Source organism: Orcinus orca, chromosome X (assembly GCF_937001465.1).
Source record: "Orcinus orca chromosome X, mOrcOrc1.1, whole genome shotgun sequence".
Classification (NCBI taxonomy): domain Eukaryota; kingdom Metazoa; phylum Chordata; class Mammalia; order Artiodactyla; family Delphinidae; genus Orcinus; species Orcinus orca.
In genome coordinates this window covers 86811675-86835212 of record NC_064580.1, presented here as the reverse complement: position 1 = coordinate 86835212, position 23538 = coordinate 86811675, and positions in this window count along the sequence as shown.

Below are 23538 nucleotides of genomic sequence, written 5' to 3'. Positions count from 1 at the left end.
TAGCACCCTTGCTGAGAATCAATTGACCAGAGATGTATGGTTTTATTTCTGGACTCTCAATTCTGTTCCAGTGATCTATACATCTATCCTTACACATGCACAACACTCTTGATTATTGTGTCTGTATAGTTAAGTTTTCAAATCAGAAAGTGTAAGACCTCCAAATTTGTTTTTCTTTTGCAGTATTGTTTTGGCTATTTGGGGACCTTGCAATTCCGTATGAATTTGAGGATAGGTTTTTCCATTTCTGCTAAAATAGACAATGAAATTTTGATAAAGGTTGCATTGAATCTGAAGATTGTATTGGGTAGTATTGACATCTTAACAATATCAAGTTTTCTAATTTATGATATGGGATACTTCCCTCCTCCCATTCATTTAGTTCTTCTTTGATTTATTTCAGCAATGTTTTGTAATTTTCAATGAATATGGCTTCAGCCCCTTTGGTTAAATTTATTTATAGGTGTTTAATTCTTTTGGATAGTATTGTAAATAAAATTGTTTTCTTAATTTCCTTTTTGGAAAGTTCACTGCTGGTTATAGAAATAGCATGGATTTTTATGTGTTGATCTTGTAACTTTGCATAATTTGTTATTATGTCTAGTAGTTTGTGTGTGTGTGTGTGTGTGTGTGTGTATGTGTTCTTTTAGATTTTCTATATATAGAAGTATGCCTTCTGTGAATAAAGATAGTTTTACTTTATACTTTCCAGTTTGGATGACTTTTATTTTCTTTTCTTGCCTAATTGCTCTTGCTAGAATTTCCTGTACCATGTTGAATAGAAGTGCTGAAAGTGGACATTCTTGTTTTGCTCCTAGTCTTACTGGAAAAGCCTTTAGTCTTTAACCATTGAGCACAATATTACCTGTTGGTTTTCATAAATGTCCTTTATCATGTTCAGTAAGTTCCATTCTCTTCCTAATTTAATGATTGTTTTTATCATGAAATGGTGTTGCATTTAAAATATTCTTTGGGGCTTCCCTGGTGGCGCAGTGGTTGAGAGTCCACCTGCTGATGCAGGGGACACGGGCTCATGCCACGGTCCGGGAAGATCCCACATGCCGCGGAACGGCTGGGCCCATGAGCCATGGCCACTGAGCCTGTGCGTCCGGAGCCTGTGCTCCACAACGGGAGAGGCCACAACAGTGAGAGGCCCATGTACCTCAAAATATATATATATATATATATATATATATATATATATATATTCTTTGGGTGTAAATTGAAACGTCATGTGTTTTTTTTTCTTGATTTTATTAATGTTGTATATAATGTTGATTGGTTTTCTTAAGTTAAACCACTCATGTATTTGTAGGATAAATCCCAACTGATCATCATGTATAATCATTTTAATATGTTAATGAATTTGGTTTGCTAGTATTTTGTTGAGGATTTTTACATATATGTTCTTAAGGGAAATTGGTGTGTATATTTCTTTCCTTATGTTATCTTTTTTTTTTTTTTTTTTTTTTTTTTTGCAGTACGCGGGCCTCTCACCGTTGCGGTCTCTCCCGCTGCGGAGCACAGGCTCCGGACGCGCAGGCCCAGCGGCCGTGGCCCACGGGCCCAGCCGCTCCGCAGCACGCGGGATCCCCCCGGACCGGGGCACGAACCCGCATCCCCTGCATCGGCAGGCGGACTCTCAACCACTGCGCCACCAGGGAAGCCCTCCTTATGTTATCTTTGATAGTAGGGTAATACTGGTCTCATAGAATGAGTTAAAAAGTGTCCTCTCCTCTCCTATTATTTGGAAGACTTTGAGAAAAGTGGGGTGTCAATTCCTTTCTAAGTGTTTGGTAGAATTCACCAGTGAAGCCATGTGATCCTGGATTTTTTTCTATATTGTGATTTTGAAAAAATTACTGAATCAATATATTTACTTAATATAGGTTGGATCAGATATTTTATCTTCTTGAGTTAGTTTTAGTAATTTGTCTGTTTCTAGGAGTTTATTCATTTGATCTAGGTTGTCTAATTTTTGGCACACAATTATTCATAGTACTCTCTTAACTCCTTGTTATTTCTGTAATGTTAGTAATAACCTTATTTTTATTTTAGTTATTTGCATCTTGTGTCTATTTTTCTTAGTCAATTTGGTCAAGGGTTTGCCAATTATGTTGATATTTTAAAAGAATCAACTTTTTTTCATTGATTTCTCTATATTGTTTTTCCATTGTCTATTGCATTTATTTCCACTCTAATCTTTGCTGCTTCTTTCCTGCTTCTAGTAGTTTACTTTTCTTTTTCTAATTCTTTAAATTGTAAAATGAGGCTATTAATTTGGTATTTTACTTCTTTTTTTAAACATAAGCACTTATGGCTAAAAATTTCCCTCTGATCACTGCTATCATTGCCCTCCATAAATTTTGTTATATTTTCATTTTAATTTATCTCTAATTTCTGATTTTCATTGTGATTTTTTCTTTAATCTATTATTGATTGTTAAAGAATGTGTTGCTTAATTTTCACATACTTTTGAATTTTCTGGGTTTTGTTCTGCTATCAATTTCTAGCTTCATTGAATTGTGCTTGGAGAAGTTATTCTGTATGATTTCAATCTTTTAAAATGTATTGAGACTTTATCAGTGTCTTAACATGTGGTTTATTCTGGAGAATGTTTCATATGCACTTGAGAAGAATATGTATTCTAACGTTGTTTGAGTGTTTATATATGTCTTTTAGTTTCCATTTGCTTATATGTTGTTCATTTCCCCTACTGTAAGTCCCCTACATATGAATGAGTTTTGTTCCAAGAGCACATTCGTAAGTCCAATATGTTCCTAAGTCCAACAAAGTTAGCCTACATACCCAACTAACACAATCGGCTATACAGTATTGCACTGTAATAGATTTATAATACTTTTCACACAAATAATACATAAAAACAAGCAAACACAAAAAATAAAGAAAACATTTTCAATCTTACAGTACAGGACCTTGAAAAGTACAGTAGTACAGTACAACAGCTGGCAATTCTTAGCAGTATCAGCTACATCTTAACTGCTTTTATGCTTGCTTCTGGACATCCTGGGCTTGAAACAAAGATACTCTACTACTGTACTCTGTACAGTACTGTACAGCAAAGTACACAAAATCACAACCACTTGTAGAGGATACCCTCACGTGACAACGTACGCCAGACAAGTGAGCTAACTTATGTGACTGGACATGCAAACGCATGTTCGCATCTTTGAAAGCTTGCAACTTGAAAGTTCATATGTAGGGGACTTACTGCATTTCTTTATTGATACCTTGCATATATGTTCTATCCATTATTGAAAATAGGGTATTAAAATGTCCAACTATTATTATAGGACTGTGCATTACACCCTTTAATTTTGTCAGTGTTTGTTTCATATATTTGGAGACTTGTTGGATTATCTGGGGGTTTTGGATAGATTTATCTTGTATCAGTATATAATAACCTTCATTGATTTTCACACACTTTTTTTTTACTTAAAGTCTATTTTGTCTGCTATTTGTATGGATACTTCAGCTCTCTTTTGGTTTATATTTACATGAGATATCTTTCCTTTCCCTTTCAACCTATTTGTGGTTTTGGATCTAATGTGAATCCCTTGCAGAAAGCATTTAGTTAAATCATGCTTTTAAAAATCCACTTTGCTTATCTTGGTATTACAACTGGGAAATTTAATCCATTTACACATAAAGTGATTTATGAAATGAAAGAACTTCTGCCACTTTAATATTCATTTTCTTTATGTCATATCATCTGTGTCCTTTAATTCTTCCTTTCTGACTGTTTAGCTGATTTTTTTTTCTAGTGTACTGTTTTGATTTCCTTCTCATTTCATTTCTGTGTATGTTTTAATTATTTTTTTAGCTGTTACCATGGAGATCACAATTAAAATGTTAAGTTTATAACAATCTAGTTTGAATTGTTACCCACTTAGCTTTCATAGTATGTACAAATTCTGCTCCTATGTAGTTCTGATCTCTCTTTTGTTGTTATTGCCTCAAATTACATCTTTATACATTGTTGACTCTTTAACATAGATTTATATTTATTTTTACACATTTGTTGTGGGATCATACAGGAGATAAAAAACAATTTTAACACCAAAATTACAATAATACTGACTTTTATGTTTACCTATGTAGTTACCTTTACCAGAGTTCTTTATTTCTTCATATGTCTTCAAGTTACTGTCAGGTATCATTTCATTTCAGCCTTAAGTACAGTACTCCTTTTACCACTTCACATAGGAGAGGCTTACCTGTGACAGATTCCCTCAACTTTTATTTATCTGGGAGTTTTCTTAATTGTTCTTTCATTATTAAAAGACAGTTTTGCCAAATATAGAATTTTTAGTTGATAGGCTTTTTTTTTTTCTTTTAGCCTTTTGAATATGTCATCCCACTGCCTTCTGGTCTCCATGGTTTCTGATGAGAAATAAGCTGTGAAACTTATTGAGGATCTCTTGTATGTGAAGAGTTGTTTCTCTCTTGCTGCTTTCAGATTTTCTTTGTTGTGGGCTTTCGTCAGTTTGATTATAAAGTGTCTCAGCTCCGTCTCTGAATTTATCCTACTTGAAATTTGTTGAGCTTTGGTGTGTAGATTTATGTTATTCATCAAATTTGCAAAGATTTTTGGACATTATTTCTTCAAATATTCCTTCTCTCCCTCCCAACCTTCTTCTTCCATGACTCCCATAATGTGCATGTTGATATTCCTGGTGCTATCTCAAAGGCCTCTTAGGCTCTGTTCACTTTTCATCATTCTTTTTTCTTTCTAATCTTCATATAGGATAATTGTCAGCTCAATTATAATGTGTCTCAGTGCAGATCTTTTTAAATTTATCCTACTTGGAGTTTGTTGAGCTTCTTGGACATGTAATTTATTATCTTTTATAATATTTGGAATGTTTTTGCCCATATTTTCTTTAAACATTCTTTCTGCTCCTTTCTCTTTCTCTCTTGACCTTTTGGGATTCCCATAATGTGTATGTTGGTATACTTTTTGGTATCCCAGATGTCTCAGGTTCTGGTCACTTTTCTTCATTTTTTTTTACCTCTCACTCCTTAGACAAGATAATATCAATTGTTCTCTCTTCATTCTTCTGCCTGATAAATCTGCTGTTGAATCTCTCTATTTTTTTTACTTCAGCTATTGTACTTTTCTGTTCCAGAATTTCTATTTTATTCCTTCTTATAATTTCTATTTCCATATAGAGATTTTCTATTTTTTCATAAAACAATCTCCTTGTTTCTTTTATTATTTCTCCATAGTTTCCTTTAAGTATTTTAGCATATTTAAGACAGTTTATTTAGAGTCTTTATTTAGTAAATCCAACCTCTGGGACTCCTCAAGGATGGTTTATGTCATTTTAAAACTTTCCTGTAAATGAGTCAAATTTCTTTCTACACCTTGTAATTTTGTGTTGTAAGATGGATAAAATAAATATTAGAAATCAGATTCTGTTCCTTCCCCAGAGTTTGCTATCATTGTTCAGGACTGTAGTCATCCATTTTTTATTGACTTTTACCAACCACTTTTGCAAAAATTGTATTCTTTGTCATGTGTGGTCACACACATGTCTCTCTTCTGTTATCTTAGTGGTCAGCCAGGGGCATGGCAGAGATTTCCTTAAACTCCTGTAGCAAAAGTAAGAATAAATAATCTCTCAGTCTTTTCAAATTGACTCTTAGCTGGGCACTGCTTCAACACTGTTGAGCCACATACAACTTTGCCTTAACCTTCACCTCTTGATAATATGGGCCTTAATGATCAGCCCAATGTGCAAGTTTAAGGTCCTCTCATATAATTTCTGAACACATGTTTGTCCCTAGGCATAAGCTTTGCACACCAGATTCCTTAGGAAATGTGGTGGTCTTCAAAGCCTTATTACTCCAAGAATCTTCTTTGTCAGCCTCCAACTTTTTAGACTTTTCAGTCTGACTGATGCTTATCTTTGCTTAGGTCTTTTGCCCCAGGCATCTAGGGGCAGTGTATGTCTTTAAAAGTCTGCATGAGACACTGACCAGAAGGCACTCCAGTCTGACAGGGATGAAACAAAAATCAGCTTCTGCACCCATCCTTGAGAGAATTACTAGACAGGTCAAAATGCACAACCACAATATTTTGAGAAAAAAATTTCCATATTACCCCACTGGCACCAGAAAATCATACCAAGAATGTGGTCTGCTGTCCACACAGCCACTGCTGAGCTGGTGAATGGGGATTGGTAGGTGGATAGACAAAAATACTACAAAAATGCTGTATTGAAATATAGCTGTATATTTCTTCCTTAAGCAAACCCCTGATTAATTCAAATATTTGTTTAGATTGGACAATTCTGAAAAAGTTGATTCTGTGAGGTTAATAGTTTTTTCTGTGGAATGACCAATTCTTGGTATTTCTTACTCTGCCATTTCCATGATGTCACTTTTCTGTATCTTCTTTTTATGTACATTAATTATTAATAAGTTGTTTTGAATAAATTCTCATTAGTAAATATTAGAAGATTACAAATAAAACTAAAATACCTTGGCTGCCAACACTAATCTTTGTCTCTTTCACTACCACATTACCCTGTCCTCAAGGAAAGCCATCTTTCTTATGTTGAGTTATAAGACCTTTAAAAACTATATAAATCTGTGTGTTTATGTTTGTGTGTTTGTATATATTTTACATAACTTGTATCACATTATGTGTAATGTTCTGCATGTTGTTTTCTTTATTCAATTTTATGATTTGGAAAGTTACCTACAGTGTTTCATATAGATTATGCCATCTTTAATTTTAATTACTCATTGTTAAACAAGTTCACTCTCATACTCTGCACTACAAGTTTTTGAAATCCTAAAGGGAGGAAAGATCATGAGAGCTGGGAATAGCAACTAGTATTCAAGAAACTGACTCTAGTGAAAGCTGAAAAGATTCAGCATGACATGTTCTCAAGGTGATCCACTTTCCCATTTGGAAAAGGAGTTGCACCCACTAATCTTCTTGATCAACTCTTCTTTGGTTCTAATTTATTTTTCTAAATACTCTCTTAGCTTGAAGTAATCTCTTTCTTTTTCTGAATCACTAGAGCACTATGTTCCTTCTTTACTTATAATAATGCATATATCTGATGGAATGTATAGAAGAACATATGCTTTAAATTCTCTATTTAAAGCAGTGTTTGGCAGATGTTTTAACTTTTGGGGGAGAAGCCTTTCACAAAATATTTGTATATCAAATAATTGTGTTGTACATTTTAAGTATCTTATAATTTTGTCAATTATACCTCAATAAAGCTGAAAACATAAAGCAGTGGTCAGCTACTCTGTTCTGAATATATAAAGGAGATCAGCAGACAATGTTAGTAAGAATGAATGAAAACAAAAAATATGTACTTCTTTTATGCTGTTCCCTTACATGTAATGATTTATCATCATTTTCAGGATCCAATTAGGCTTGACCATTCTTTCTGTTAAAGTTGTTTTTGTTTATAGGATAATAATTATTATTCTCCTGATTGTAAATATAATAATATGAGAATCACTACTTAACTAAAACATTTTTTTTAATTGCACATTTATATTTATGCATCCCATTCCTATATAACTGTGAGCTTGTTGATACTTTCTTACTATCTTTGTTACTGGATTTTGATTTTTTTTGCCTCACTTGTCTATCTTATTCCTATACCTCACTAAATAGACTTTTCACATTCTACTTTTCCCATTAAATCTTAATAATTGGACTAACATATTTAACAATTAAAATTATTGCCTACCTTTCTTTTAAAATTTCTAAAAGCTTTATTGAGGTATAATTGACGTACAATAAACAACACATATTTAAAGTATACACTTATATAAGTTTTGACACATGTGAAAAAACAACCAGAGTCAAAATAATGAACGTATGCATCATCCCCCAAATTTTTCTTGTGTAATTTTTAAGTCCCTTCTCCAACACCTACCCTTCCCACCACCTCTGTCCCCAAGCAATAATTGGTCTGCTTTTTGTCATTATTAATTAGCTTCGATTTCTAGAATTTTACATAAATGGAATCATATAGTATGTGCTATATTTTGTCTGGCTTCTTTTACTTAGCATAATTATTTTGAGATTCATTCATGTTGTGGCAAGTGGTATTCATTATTTTTCATTGCTGGTTCGTGTTCCATTGTACAAAAAATTGTTTAACCATTCACTTGATGATGGACATTTGAGTTGGTTACAGTTTTGGACTATTATCAATAAAACTGCTAAAACATTTGTGTCCAAGTCTTTGTATAAACATATGCTTTCATATTGCTTGGCAAAATACCTGGGTGTGTATTGGATGGATCATATGGTAGGTTCATGTTTAACATTTTAAGAAATAGCTTAAACATTTTCCAAAATTTCTGTGCCATTTTAATTCCCACAAACAATGAATGAGATTTCCAGATTTTTTACATCATCACTAATACTTAGTATGGTCAACCTTTTTTATTTTAGCCATTCTGATATGTGAAAAGTAGTCTCTCATTGTGATTTTGATTGTGTTTCTCTAATGGCAGAAAATGTTGAGTATCTTTTCATGTATTTATAGGATATTTGTCTACCATCTTTTTAAAAAAATATTTATTGGAGTATAATTGCTTTACAATAGTGTATTAGTTTCTGCTTTATAATAAAGTTGAATCAGCTATGTCTACCTTCTTTGTCCTGGAAGCCTGGAAACTTTTATTGGATTCCAGATATTGTGAGTTTTTACTTTGTTGTTTGCTAGCTATGTTTATATGTCTATAAATATCTTTCAGAATAGTTCTAAGACACAGTTAAGTTACTTGGAAATAGAGTTTTTTTTCTGTTCCTGCTTTTTAAAGTTGGGAAGCTAGATTGGAGCAGTACAATGTCTAGGGCTACTCTCTACATCTGATGCAAGACGTTTCTGATACTCTATCCAATGTTATATGAATCATGATATTTTTCAGACAGTGATGGGAGTAGGCACTATTCCTGTCCCTGTGTGAGCACCAGTCACTATAACTTCTCATTTCCCAACCTCAGCCTTGAATTATTTCCATACATCCATGTCCTGGTGAATATTCAGATGAAAACTTGAGGGGGAACTTTCTGCAATTCTTTGGGTTTCTCTCTCTTTACCTATCTCTTCTCTGGTACTCTGCCTCAAGAACTCATAGATGCCTTGGTCTCCCTAGAACACCAGTTCTGTCTCTTTAACTTAGGGACTCCATTGGGCTCTGCCTGGATTTCCCCTTCTTGAGACAAGGCCTAGAATCTAGCTTTAAGCAAGGGCGATTATAGGACTCATTTCATTTCTCATTTCTCAGAGATCACTGTCTTTTCATGCCTGATATCCAGTGTCTTGAAAAACATTGTTGTATATATTTTGTCTATTTTATAGTTGTTTCAGGCTGGGAGGCAAATCTAGTCCCTGTTGTTTCATCTTGGTGCAAAGTGAAGTTACTCTTATCTTCTTCTGTATGCTGTTTATCAAACAACTCTTGTTTCGTCTGTGTCATACAGTCTAGTAATTACCCTATTTAATCTCTCACATCTCATCTCACAAAATGCAGCTGATTTATGATATTTAACTTAATATCTAGATATGTTACTTGCATGTTTGGAGAACAAAGAAAAATAACAATAATTAGTATCTAGTCTTGCTTAAAATATTCATTCTCTCAATAATATTTATTTCAAGTTAATATCACTGCTCTTTCTAAAGATTGTCACCATAACTGATCATTTTGAATGTCTGGCTAGTAGCTGAAATTTCCTAAGGTACCACTCACTACCCAATGTGGTAACCAGATACTTTTGAGAAAGAATTTTTCACCTGGGAACTCTCTGGAGAGATATCTATTGGATTTGGAGAATTCTGTTATTAGATTTTATTTTGGGCATAGACATAAATGCAGCCTACTAGATAGTTACATTTTTCTTACATATTTTCTTTAAGAAATATTATTGTGGCTCTGGTCCTTAATTATTATAAGTTTTTTGTTTGTTTGTTTTAAATCAGACTGGCATCTATTTTATTGGTAGACCTGTTCCTGGCTTCCTAAGCCTCCTTTCTCTTCACCACTCTTTATTCTTTCTGTTTCTGCATCCTCAGTCTTGCTTTTTATAAGAAACTGATTACAAATTGTTTGAATCTATTTTAAAATTGCTAAATAGAAATTGAATTTGAAAGGTTTTCTATATGTGGCATTTCAGATATGTTATTAATACCTTTAATAAGTCTTTTATGTTTCCTGACAGCAATTTTACAACTAATTATTGTGGACTCATGGAATTATAAGGAAGGCACAATATTCTGCTCCTGTCAGACCTCACCAATCTGTTTCATTTGAGCCACTATTAAAGACTGTAGGCTGCTGTAGCAGAATATTTGTGTTACTTGCTAAATATGCATATTTTATGGCCTCAAACCAGAAATAATGATCAGAATCTGTGAGATTAAGGCCCTATGACCCCAGGTGATTCGTACAGACACTAATATTTGAAACATTAATATTTGAAACATTACTATAAATTGCTATAAGTAATTATCTTTAGAAAACAATAGCAACAGTCATCTTGAATGTCTAAAAGAAATAATTTGCGAGGAGCTTCAAGATGGTGGAAGAGTAGACATGGAGATCACCTTCCTCCTCACAAATACATCAGAAATACATCTACATGTAGAACAACTCCTACAGAACACCTACTGAACGCTACCAGAAGATCTCAGACCTCTCAAAAGGCAAGAAACTCCCCACGTACCTAGGTAGGGCAAAAAAAAAAAGAAAAAAAAACAGAGACAAAAGAATAGAGATGAGACCTGCACCAGAGATATGTAGCTGTGAAGAAGGAAAGGTTTCCACACACTAGGAAACCCCTTCATGGGTGGAGACTGCGGGTGGCAGAGGGGGGAAGCTTCAGAGCCATGGAGGAGAGTGCAGCAACAGGGGTGCAGAGGGCAAAGTGGAGAGATTACCACACAGAGGATCAGAGCCGACCAGAACCCACCATCCCGAGAGACTTCTCTGCTCACCCTCCGGGATGAGTGGGGGCTGGGAGCTGAGGCTCCAGCTTCAGTCAGATCCCAGGGAGAGAACTGTGGTTGGTTGCATGAACACAGCCTGAACAGGGCTAGTGCACCATGACTAGATAGGAGGGAGTCCAGGAAAAGGTCTGGAACTGCCGCAGAGACAAGAGACTTTTTCTTGCCTCTTTGTTTCCTGGTGCATGAGGAGAGTGGATTAAGAATGCTGTTTAAAGGAACTCCAGAGACGGGCGTGAGCCATGGCTATCAGTGCGGACCCCAGAAACGGGCATGGGACGCTAAGGCTGCTGCTGCAGGCACCAGGAAGTGTGTGTGCAAGCACATGTCACTAACCACAGCTGCCCTCTGGGAGCCTGTGTAGCCCGCCACTGCCAGGGTCTCATGATCCAGGGACAACTACCCCAAGAAAACACACAGCGTGCCTCGGGTTGGTGCAATGTCACGCCGGCCTCTGTCGCCGGAGGCTCTCCCCACACTCCGTACCCCTACCTCTCCCCGGCCAGAGTGAGCAATAGACCCCAATCAGCTGTTCCTTTATCCCCATCATGTTTGAGCTAAGAAAAGATGCCCTCAGGTGACCTACACACAGAGGCAGTGTCAAATCCAAAGCTGAATCCCAGGAGCTGTGCGAACAAAGAAGAAAAAGGGAAATCTCTCTCAGCAGCCTTAGGATCAGTGGATTAAATCTTCATAGTCAACGTGATGTACACTGCATCTGTGGAATACCTAAATAGACAAAGAATCATCCCAAATTGAGGAGGTGGACTTTGGGAGAAATGAAATATATATTGTTTTCCCCTTTTTCTCTTTTTGTGAGTGTGTATGCGTATGCTTCTGTGTGCGATTTTGTCTGTAAAACTTTGCTTTTACCATTTGTCCTAGGGTTCTGTCAGTGGTTTTTTTTGTTTGTTTGTTTTGTTTTTTTAACTATAGCTTTCTGAGCTTGTTGTCATTGGTGGACTGTTTTTTTTGTTTGGTTGTTCTTCCCCTTTTTATTAATTTAAAAAATTTTTAATAATTATGATTATTTTTTATTTTAATAACTTTATTTTACCTTTTTCTTTATTTCTTCCTCTTTTTCTCCCTTTAATTCTGAGCTGTGTCGATGAAAGGCTTTTGGTTCCCCAGCCAGACGTCAGTGCTGTGCCACTGAGGTGGGAGAGTGAAGTTCAGGATATTGGTCCACCAGAGACCTCCCAGCTCAACGTAATATTAAATGGTGAAAATCTCCCAGATATCTCCATCTCAATGCCGCAACCCAGCTCCACTCAACGACCAGAAAGCTACAGTGCTGGACACCCTATGCAAAACAACAAGCAAGACAGGAAAACAAACCCACCCACTAGCAGAGAGGCTGCATAATCGTAATAAGGTCACAGACACCCCAAAACACACCACCAGACATGGACCTTCTCACCAGAAAGATAAGATCCAGCTTCATCCACCAGAGAGCAGTAACTAGTCCCTGCCAACAGGAAGCCAACACAACCTACTGAACAAAACTTAGCCACTTGGGACAGACACAAAAACAATGGGAACTATGGACCTGCAGCCTGTGGAAAGGAGACCCCAAACACAATTAGTTAAGCAAAATGAGAAGACAAAGAAACACACAGCAGATGAAGGAGCAAGGTAAAAACCCACCAGAGCTAACAAATGAAGAGGAAATAGGCAGTCTACCTATAAAGAATTCAGAGTAATGGCAGTAAACATGATCCAAACTCTTGGAAATAGAATGGAGAAAATAAAAGAAATGATTAACAAGGACCTAGAAGAACTAAAGAGCAAACAAACAATCATGAAAAACACAAAAAATGAAATTAAAAATACTGTAGAAGGGATCAATAGAAGAATAACTGAGGCAGAAGAGCAGATAAGTGACCTGGAAGATGAAATAGTAGAAATAATTATTGCAGAGCAGAATAAAGGAGAAAGAAGGAATAGAATTGAGGACAGTCTCACAGACCTCTGGGACAAAATTAAATGTACCAACATTCAAATTATAGGGGTCCCAGAAGAAGAAGAGAAAAAAAAAAGGAACTGAGAAAATATTTGAAGAGATTATAGTTGTAAACTTCCCTAATATGGGAAAGGAAATAATTAATCAAGTCCAGGAAGCACAGAGAGTCCCATACAGGATAAATTCAAGGAGAAATGCGCCAAGACACATATGAATCAAACTATCAAAAATTAAATACAAAGAAAAAATATTAAAATCAGCAAGAGAAAAACAACAAATAACACACAAGGGAATCCCCATAAGGTTAACAGCTGATCTTTCAGCAGAAACTCTGCAAGCCAGAAGGGACTGGCAGGACATATTTAAAGTGATGAAAGGGAAATACCTACAAACAAGATAACTCTACCCAGCAAGGATCTCATTCAGATTTGACAGAGAAATTAAAACCTTTACAGACAAGCAAATGTTAAGAGAATTCAGCACCACAAAACCAGCTTTACAGCAAATGCTAAAGGTACTTGTCTAGGCAGGAAACAGAAGAGAAGGAAAAGACCTACCATGACAAACCCAAAACAATTAGGAAAATGGTAATAGGAACATGCATATCGATAATTACCTTAAATGTATACAGATTAAGTACTCCAACCAAAGAACATAGACTGGCTGACCGGATACAAAAACGAGACCCATAGATATGCTGTCTACAAGAGACCCAATTCAGACCTAGGGAAACATACAGTCTGATAGTGAGGGGATGGAAAATTATATTCTATGAAAATGGAAATCAACAGAAAGCTAGAATAGCAATTCTCATATCAGACAAAATAGACCTTAAAACAAGGACTATTACAAGAGACAAAGAACACCACTAGATAATGATCAAGGGATCAATTCAAAAAGAAGATATAACGCTTGTAAATTTTTATGCACTCAACACAGGAGCACCTCAATACATAAGGTAAATACTAAGAGCTATAAACGGGGAAATCAACAGTAACCCAAATATATTAGGGGACTTTATCACCCCACTTTCACAAATGGACAGATCATCCAAAATGAAAATAAGTAAGGAAACACAAGCTTTAAATGATACATTAAACAACTTTTATTTAATTGATATTTATAGGACATTCCATCCAAAAACAACAGAATACACTTTCTTCTCAAGTGCTCATGGAACATTCTTGAGGATAGGTCATATTTTGGGTCACAAATCAAGCCTTGGTAAATTTAAGAAAATTGAAATCATATCAAGTATCCTTTCTGACCACAGCAATATGAGATTAGATACCAATTACAGGAAAAAATCTGTAAAAAATTACAAACACATGGAGGCTAAACAATACACCACTTAATAACCAAGAGATCACTGACGAATTCAAAGAGGAAATTAAAAACACATAGAAACAAATGACAATGAAAACACAATGACCAAAAATCTATGCGATGCAGCAAAAGCAGTTCTGAGAGGGAAGTTTATAGCAATAAAATCCTACCTTAAGAAACAAGAAACATCTCAAATAAAAAACTTAACCTTCCACCTAAAGCAATGAGAGAAAGAAGAAAAAAACACCCAAAATTAGAAGAAGGAAAGAAATCATAAAGATCATATCAGAAATAAATTAAAAAGAAATTAAGGAAACAATAGCAAAGATCAATAAAACTAAAAGTTGGATTTTCAACACAATAAACAAAATTGGTAAACCATTACCCAGAATCATCAACAAAAAAAGGGAGAAGACTCAAATCAATAGAATTAGAAATGAAAAAAGAGAAGTAACAACAGGCACAGCAGAAATACAAAGGATCATGAAAGATTAATACAAGCAACTATATGTCAATAAAATGGGCAACCTGGAAGAAATGGACAAATTCTTAGAAATGCACCACCTTCCAAGACTGAACCAGGAAGAAATAGAAAATAAGATCAGACCAATCATAAGCACTGAAATTGAAACTGTGATTAAAAATCTTCAAACAAACAGAAGCCCAGGGCCAGGTGGCTTCACAGGCAAATTCTATCAAATATTTAGAGAAGAGCTAACACCTATCCTTCTCAAACTCTTCCAAAATATAGCAGGAGGAACATTCTGAAACTCATTCTATGAGGCCACGATCACCTTGATACCAAACCAGACAAAGATGCCACAAAAAGGAAAACTACAGACCAATATCACTGGTGAACACAGATGTGAAAGTCCTCAACAAAATACTAGCAAACAGAATCCAGCAGCACATTAAAAGGATCATACACCATGATCCAGTGGGGTTTATCCCAGGAATTCAAGGATTCTTCAATATATGCAAATCAATCAATGTGATACACCATATTAAAAATTGAAGGAGAAAAAGCATATGTTCATCTCAATAGATTCAGAGAAAGCTTTCAACAAAATTCAACACAGATTTATGATAAAATCCCTCCAGAAAGTAGGCATAGAGAGAACTTACCTCAACATAGTAAAGGGCATGTATGACAAACTCACAGCCAACATCATCCTGAATGGTGAAAATGTGAAACCATTTCCACTAAGATCAGAAACAAGAAAAGGTTGCCCACTCTCACCACTAATATTCAACATAGTTTTGGAAGTTGTAGCCACAGCACTCAGAGAAGAAAAATAAATATAAGGAATCCAAATCACAAAAGAAGTAAAACTGTCACTGTTTGCAGATGACATGATACTTTACATAGAGAATCCTAAAAATTCTACCAGAAAACTACTAGAGCTAATCAAAGAATTTGGTAAAGTAGCAGGATACAAAATTAAAGCACTGAAATCTCTTGCATTCCTAGACACTAATGATGAAAAACCTAAAACTGAAGTTAAGAAAACACTCCGATTTACCATTGCAAAAAAAGAATAAAACACCTAGGGATAAACCTACCTAAGGAGATAAAAAACCTGTAGGCAGAAAAGTATAAGACACTGATGAAAAAAATTAAAGATGATACAAATAGATGGAGAGATATACCATGTTCTTGGATTGGAAGAATCAACATTGTGAAAATGACTCTACTACCCAAAGCAATCTACAGATTCAATGCAATCCCTATCAAACTACCACTGGCATTTTTCACAGAACTGGAACAAAAAATTTCACAATTTGTATGGAAACACAAAAGACCCCAAATAGCTGAAGTAATCTTGAGAATGAAAAATGGAGCTGGAGTAATCAGGCTCCCAGACTTCAGACTATACTACAAATTTACAGTAATCAAGACAGTATGGTACTGGCACAAAAACAGAAAGATAGATCAATGGAACAGGATAGAAAAGCCAGAGATCAACCCACACACATATGGTCACCTTATCTTTGATAGAGGAGGCGAGAATATACAATGGAGAAAAGACAGCCTCTTCAATAAGTGGTGCTGGGAAAACTGGACAGGTACATGTAAAAGAATGACATAAAACCACTGTCTAACACCATACACAAAAATAAACTGAAAATGGATTAAAGACCTAAATGTAAGGCCAGACACTATCAATCTCTTAGAGGAAAAGCTAGGCAGAGCACTCTATGACATAAATCACAGCAAGATCTTTTTTGGCCCACCTCCTAGAGAAATGAAAATTTAAAAAAAGATAAACAAATGGGACCTAATGCAACCTAAAATCTTTTGCACAGCAAGGGAAACCATATACAAGAGGAAAAGACAACCCTCAGAATGGCGTAAAATATTTGCAAATGAAGCAACTGACAAAGGATTAATCCCCAAAATTTACAAGCAGCTCATGCAGCTCAATATCAGAAAAACAAACAACCCAATCCAAAAATGGGCAGAAGAGCTAAATAGCCATTTCTCCAAAGAAGATATACAGATTCCTAACAAACACATGAAAGAATGCTCAGCATCTTTAATCATTAGAGAAATGCAAATCAAAACTACAGTTTGATATCATCTCATACCAGTCAGACTGGGCATCATCAAAAAATCTAGAAACAATAAATGCTGGAGAGGATGTGGAGAAAAGGGAACCCTCATACACTGTTGGTGGGAATGTAAACTGATAGAGCTAGTATGGAGAACAGTATGGAGGTTCCTTAAAAAACTAAAAATAGAACTTCCTCATGACCCAGAAATCCCACTACTGGACATATACCCTGAGAAAATCATAATTCAAAAAGGGTCATTACCACAATGTTCATTGCAGCTCTATTTACAATAGCCTGCTCATGGAAGCAACCTATATGTCCATTGACCGATGTATGGATAAAGAAGATGTGACACATATATACAATGGAACATTACTCAGCCATAAAGAGAAACAAAATTGAGTTATTTGTCATTATGTTGGTGGACCTAGAGTCTGTCATTCGGAGTGAAGTAATTCAGAAAGAGAAAAACAAATACTGTATGCTAACACATATATATGGAATCTAAAAAAAAGAAAACAGAAAAAAAATTGGTCATGAAGAACCTTTGGGCAAGTCTGGAATAAAGATGCAGACTTACTAGAGAATGGACTTGAGGTCACGGGGAGCAGGAAGGGTAAGCTGGGACAAAATGAGAGAGTGGTAGTGTATATATGGACATATATAGACTACTAAATGTAAAATTGATAGCCAGTGAGAAGCAATCATATAGCACAGGGAGATCAGCTCGGTGTTTTTTGACCAGCTAGAAGGGTGGGAGAGAGGGAGACACAAGAGGGAAGAGATATGGGGATATATGAATATGTATAACTGATTTACTTTTTTATAAAGCATAAACTAACACACCATTGTAAAGCAATTATACTCCAATAAAATGTTAAAAAATTAAAATAAAATGGAATGCCACATTAAAAAAATAACGAAATAAAAACTCAGGCAATCTGTCTCCAGAACTTGCACTCTTAATCAAGGGGACTCAATAAGAATTAGCTACAGTTAGTCCTCAAAGGTACACTACACAAAAACTAGACATTGTCTAACCAGATGATTCAGAATTCATGCTCCTTGGTGTTTATCCAAAAGAGTCGAAAACTTATGCCCACACAGAAATCTGCACACAGCTGTTTATAGCAGCTTTACTCATAATTGACAAAACCTGCAAGCAACCAAGATGTCCTTCAGTAGGTGAATGGATAAATAAACTGTGGTATATCCATACAATGGAATATTATTCAGTTTTAGAAGGAAATGAGCTATTAAGCCATGAAAATACATGAAGGAAACTTCAATGCATATTCCTAAGTGAAAGAAGCCAATCTGAAGAGGCTACATGCTGTGTGATTCCAAATATATGTGATTCTGGAAAAGGCACAACTATGGAGACAGCAAAAAGATCAGTGGTCACCGGGAGTTAGGAGGGGAGGGATGAATAGGTGGAGTACAGATGATTTTTAGGGTTGTAAGACTGTTCTATATGATACTACAATAGTAGATACACATTATATATTTGTCAAAATCTATAGAATGTACAACACCAAGAATTAACCCTAATGTAAACTATCAACTTTGTGTGATAATGATGTGTCAATGTAGGTTCATCAATTGTAACAAATATCCCTCTCTGTTGGGGGATGTTGATAGTGAGGGAGGCTGTCTGTGGTGGGGGGCAGCAGGATGTATGGGAAATTTCTGTACTTTCTGATCAATTTTGCTGTGAATGTAAAACTGCTCTAAAAAGTAAAGTCAGTTTTTAAAAAGAAAATAAAAAAAGAAAGAAAGAATTTGAACAGTGTCCTAACTTCAATGCTTCTCTTAACTATTTTGGCTAACTCACTTTTAGTGATGCCAAAAGATAGTGATGTTTTACTCTTATACATACAATTTATAAATTTCCTGTATATTCTATAGTGTATAAATTCAATTATTTGTATTATTTTCTGACTGTTTTTCTAGTGTTACAAGAAGTATCAATGAAAGAACACTGGATTGAGAGTCAGAAGACTTGGGATAAGAAGATAGTCAAATTTGGACTTGTGCATAAGTTTCTGACTTGAGGCCCAGGACATTCACCACTATTTTAATTCTATATATTCATATATGCTTTATCTTATTCATACCCTTGGTAATAACTCCAAATATTAGAGACTTTGTGATATAAATATATTTGTAAGTATACATATTTACAAATCCTAAAATTTAAATAAAAGTTGATATAGCTTTAATGTCTTTCATACCACTTATAATCTTATGTTCCAAGATCTTAACTTTAATTTTTTTAAGTTCTAAACTTTCTAAAGTTAGGCTCTTACCTAGTACTAAACAAATTTGCTATATTTATAAACTTAAAAAAAAAATTTTATGTGTGCCCATTGGGATAGAATCAGACATTCTGAAAATCAAGAAACACAACATATATGGCTTCCTTCCATTAAGTCATCATTCTTTGCCTAACTGCTTGCATAAGAATGGTGTGAGGTGTGTATTCTGACTGTTTTGCTACTTTAGAGTAGTGGTTCTCAACTTTGGACAACTTTTCCCCTCAAGAACGTTTGGAAATTTGTCATTATTTGATTGTAATGCCTCGTGGAAGTGCTACTGGCATTTAGTGAGTAGAGGCCAAGGATACTGCTAAACATCCTAAAATGCACAGGGCAGCTTCCACTTCCCCAAACATACAATTTCTTACTCCAAAATAGCAGTTGTATAAAGGTTGTATAACCCTATTTCAAAGTAATGGGGTAAGATTTTAGATGGATATACCATTGTAGATATGTCCTGCATCATTCTAGAACTCTTCTGAGCATCCAAATAATTATGACCTTGCATGATAAAAGTTTTTTTTTTTCTTTCACACCATACTTTTGGGTTTTTCTCTAGCAAAGGACTAGTATGGGAGAGAAAAAGAGTATAGTTGCAGAAAAGATAAATTGAGAAATGGAAATTGTTAAAACTGATTCATAAGAAGAGGCTTAGACTTATCCCCCCAAACATTTATAGCTAACTTAATAAACTCATTCATTTATAGGGGAAAATGGCAATGTAGGAAAACCCAGCTTCCCCATTCCACCACAAAGATCGATGATTGCACAGCTACCTATGAACAAAAACAGCTCTGGGAGACCTCTCGAATGCACTTAGGAAGTTTTAGCAATACTCTGGAACATCAACAGCAAAAACAAGAACAGAATAATCATACAAGAAGAGGAGGAAGACGACTTCATTTTGCCTGTATCATCTTATCCTGAAAGCTGGCATTGTTCAGTGCCAAGAAGGAACTTACTTTCTAGAAAGTGTTCCTCTCTGCAGGAAAGGAAGAACAGGGTGAGCAATCAGCTTCTCCAGCCTGGTGGGGTGGTGCCCAGTGTTCCCACTTTGGTTTCGCCCCACCCAGACTGGCGAAGCTGAGATGTATTGAGCTCATTATGAACAAGGAAGAAAAGCAGAGGCTATTATGGCAGAAGAAGTCAGGTTTACAGACACCTGATCTGCAGACTAACTCAGAAGTGTTTGCTACTGAGGAAACAAATGACCAGCACAGCCACCATGTACCCTTTGCAGATATCACCAGCTTTTGTTCCACAGGTATTTCTTTGGCTGACTCCATCTACCTGAGTCCTTACCCCTGCCCCTGCCAGAGGCTTGGACCCACACCAGCAGCCATTTAAGGTTTCTGTAGATGTACAAGTATAAAGGGGAAAGCACTGAGTCTCTCCCCAACCCAACTGTAGCTCATGGACCACCCTTGCAGCCAACATGGGCTTCTGCAGCTATGCAATTGGAAGACACCAGCCTAACCCCCTCCTGCCTCTGGCTGACCCCCACCACTGTGCCTGTGCTTGGGGATAGCATCTCCAGCAGTGTACCTGCATGCCACCATTCTGACACCTATCATCGGCCTCCACTGCAGTGTGCAGAAATGGGGGTAAAGTGTGTGGCCGCAGGTAATGCAGTTATAGCCAGTGCCCCCTGCAGCTGCTTGCTGGCCTGATCAGGTCCTATTTTCTGCAACTGGCTGACACCACTGTGTTCACTTGTAACCAGCCCCTCCTGCTGTGCACCTGCATGTCCCCTGCTTGATCCCCGTCACTAGCCTCCATTGCAGTGTGAACACTGAGTGGGTAGAAAATACAGCCACAGGAAGCACAGGGACTTCTAGAGTCCTGACAGGTACTTATAGACTTAGATCAAACCCTGCCATTTGTCACTGGTTGGTGCCACTGAGCTCACTTGTAGCTAGTTTTGCCAGCTGTGTACATGCATAACCCTAGCCTGAAGTCCATCACCAGCCTCCATTACAGTGTACACGCCTGGGAGAGTGTGAAGCCACAGAAAAGTACACCAATAGTCAGAGTTTTGCAGCTACTTATGAGCCCAGGTCAGGACCTTCCTTCTGTTACTGCCCAGCACCACCATACCCACCTGTAGATAGTGCCTCTGGCTGTGTACCTGCATACTCCCAGCTCTACCCCTGTCACTAGTGTCCACTGTAGTGTGCATATCTGAGGGGAGAATGTGAAGCTATAGGAAAGCACACTGACAGCCAGGGACAACCTCCACAGCTGCCAGTAAGCCCATATTTTTTCCACCTGCCCTAGCTTTCAATCATTATGAGTGTGTCATCAACTGGCCCCTGTCACTACACAGGCACCTTCAGCTGGCTCCCACAGACAACTTCATGCACATCACTGGCTTTAGTCACCACTGCTGCATTCCCTGGCTCCTAACAGCTATACCTGGAAGTGTCATAGGATCTCTACAGCCCTTAAAGACCCTGTGGACTCCCCACAGTGTTTGCCAAGGACCACACAGTTGTTGATGCTGTGGACCTCAGTGAACTGAGCCAGAGACACCAAGCTTCTCCCACTTCCAGTGCCACCATACTCCCCTGAAGATGTTGCCCTGGACCACTAGACCTTGGGTTAAAGCATGCTTTATGTAAGCTTCATGGGAACCACAAAACAAAAATCTACAATACATATACAAAGATAAAGAGAAGGGAATCAAAGCATGCAACTATGGAAATCATAAATTTACAAAGGAAGTAAACAAGAAAGGAAAAAAAAGAAAAATGAAACTACAAGACAGACAGAAAAAAAAAGTAATAGGATGACATTAGTAAGTCTTTGCCTGTCAATAATTATTCTAAATGTTAATTGATTGAATTCTCCAATCAAAAGACATAGAGTGCCTGGATGGATGAAAAAACAAGACCCAATTATATGCTGCCTACAAGAGACTCACATCAGTTTTAAGGACACATATAGGATCAACGTGAAGGGATGGAAAAAGATATTCCATGCAAGTGGAAACCAAAAAAAGATCAGTAGTAGCTATACTTAGACCAAATGACTGTAAGCTAAAAATGGTAAAAAGAGACAAAGATGGTCATTATATAATGATAAGGGGTCGATTCATCAAGAAGATATAACAACCATAAATGTGTGTATGCACCCAACATTGGAGCACTTAAGTATATTAAGCAAATACTATCAGACTGAAGGCAGAAATAGACAATACAATAATAATAGGGGACATCAATACCCCACTTTTAACAATGTTTAAGTCATTCAGGCAGAAAATCAACAAGGAAATGTTGGACTTGAACCATATTTTAGATCAAATAGAGTCAACAGATATATACAAAACATTTCATCTGATATATATTCTTCTAAGTGCAGATAGAACCTTATACAGGATAGATCACATGATAGGTTAAAAAAAAAGCCTTAGCAATTTTAAGAAGATTGAGATCATACTAACTATTTTTTCTGATCACAAAAATATGAAACTAGAAATCAATAACAGGAGAAAAGCTGGAAAATTCACAAATATGTGGAGATTAAAGAACATGATCCTGAACAACTAATGGGTCAAGGAAGAAATCAAAATATGTATCAAAGAAATATCTTGAAACAAGTGAAAATGGAAGCACAACATATCAAAACTTATGGAATGCTGCAAAAACAGTTTTAAGTGGAAAATTTATAGTGATAAACACTTACATTAGGAAATTTTAAAATCTCAAATAAACAACCTCACTTTACATCACAAGGAAGTAGAAATAAAGAATAAAGTGAGCCCAAAGTTAGCAGAAGGAAGGAAATAACAAGGGTCAGATCAGAAATAAATAAAATAGAGACTGGAAAATCAATAAAAATGATCAATGAAACTAAGAGTTGGTTCTTTGGAAAGATAAACAAAAATGACAAACATTAGTTACCTCAGAATAAAAGAGAGATGACTCAAATGTATAAAATCGGAAATGAAAGATGAGACATTACAACAGATACCACAGAAACAGAGAGGATCATGAGAGACTACTATGAACAATTATGTGCCAGCAAACTGGATAATCTTAAAGAAATGGATAAATTCCTATTAACATGCAACTTATCAAGACTGATCTGAAGAAAATCAGATCAATAATGAGTAGGAAGATTGAATCAGTAATCAAAAAACTCCCAGCACAGAAGTCTATTACTAGATGGTTTCATTGCTTAATTCTACCAGATATTTTAAAAAGAAGTCATGCTAATCCTTCTCAAACTCTGAAAAAAATTAAAGAAGAGGGAACACTTCTAAACTTATTTTACCCAGCCACCATTACTCTGTGTCCAAAACCAGATAAGGACACACACAAAAAATATATAAAGATCAATATCCCTGATGAATATAGAT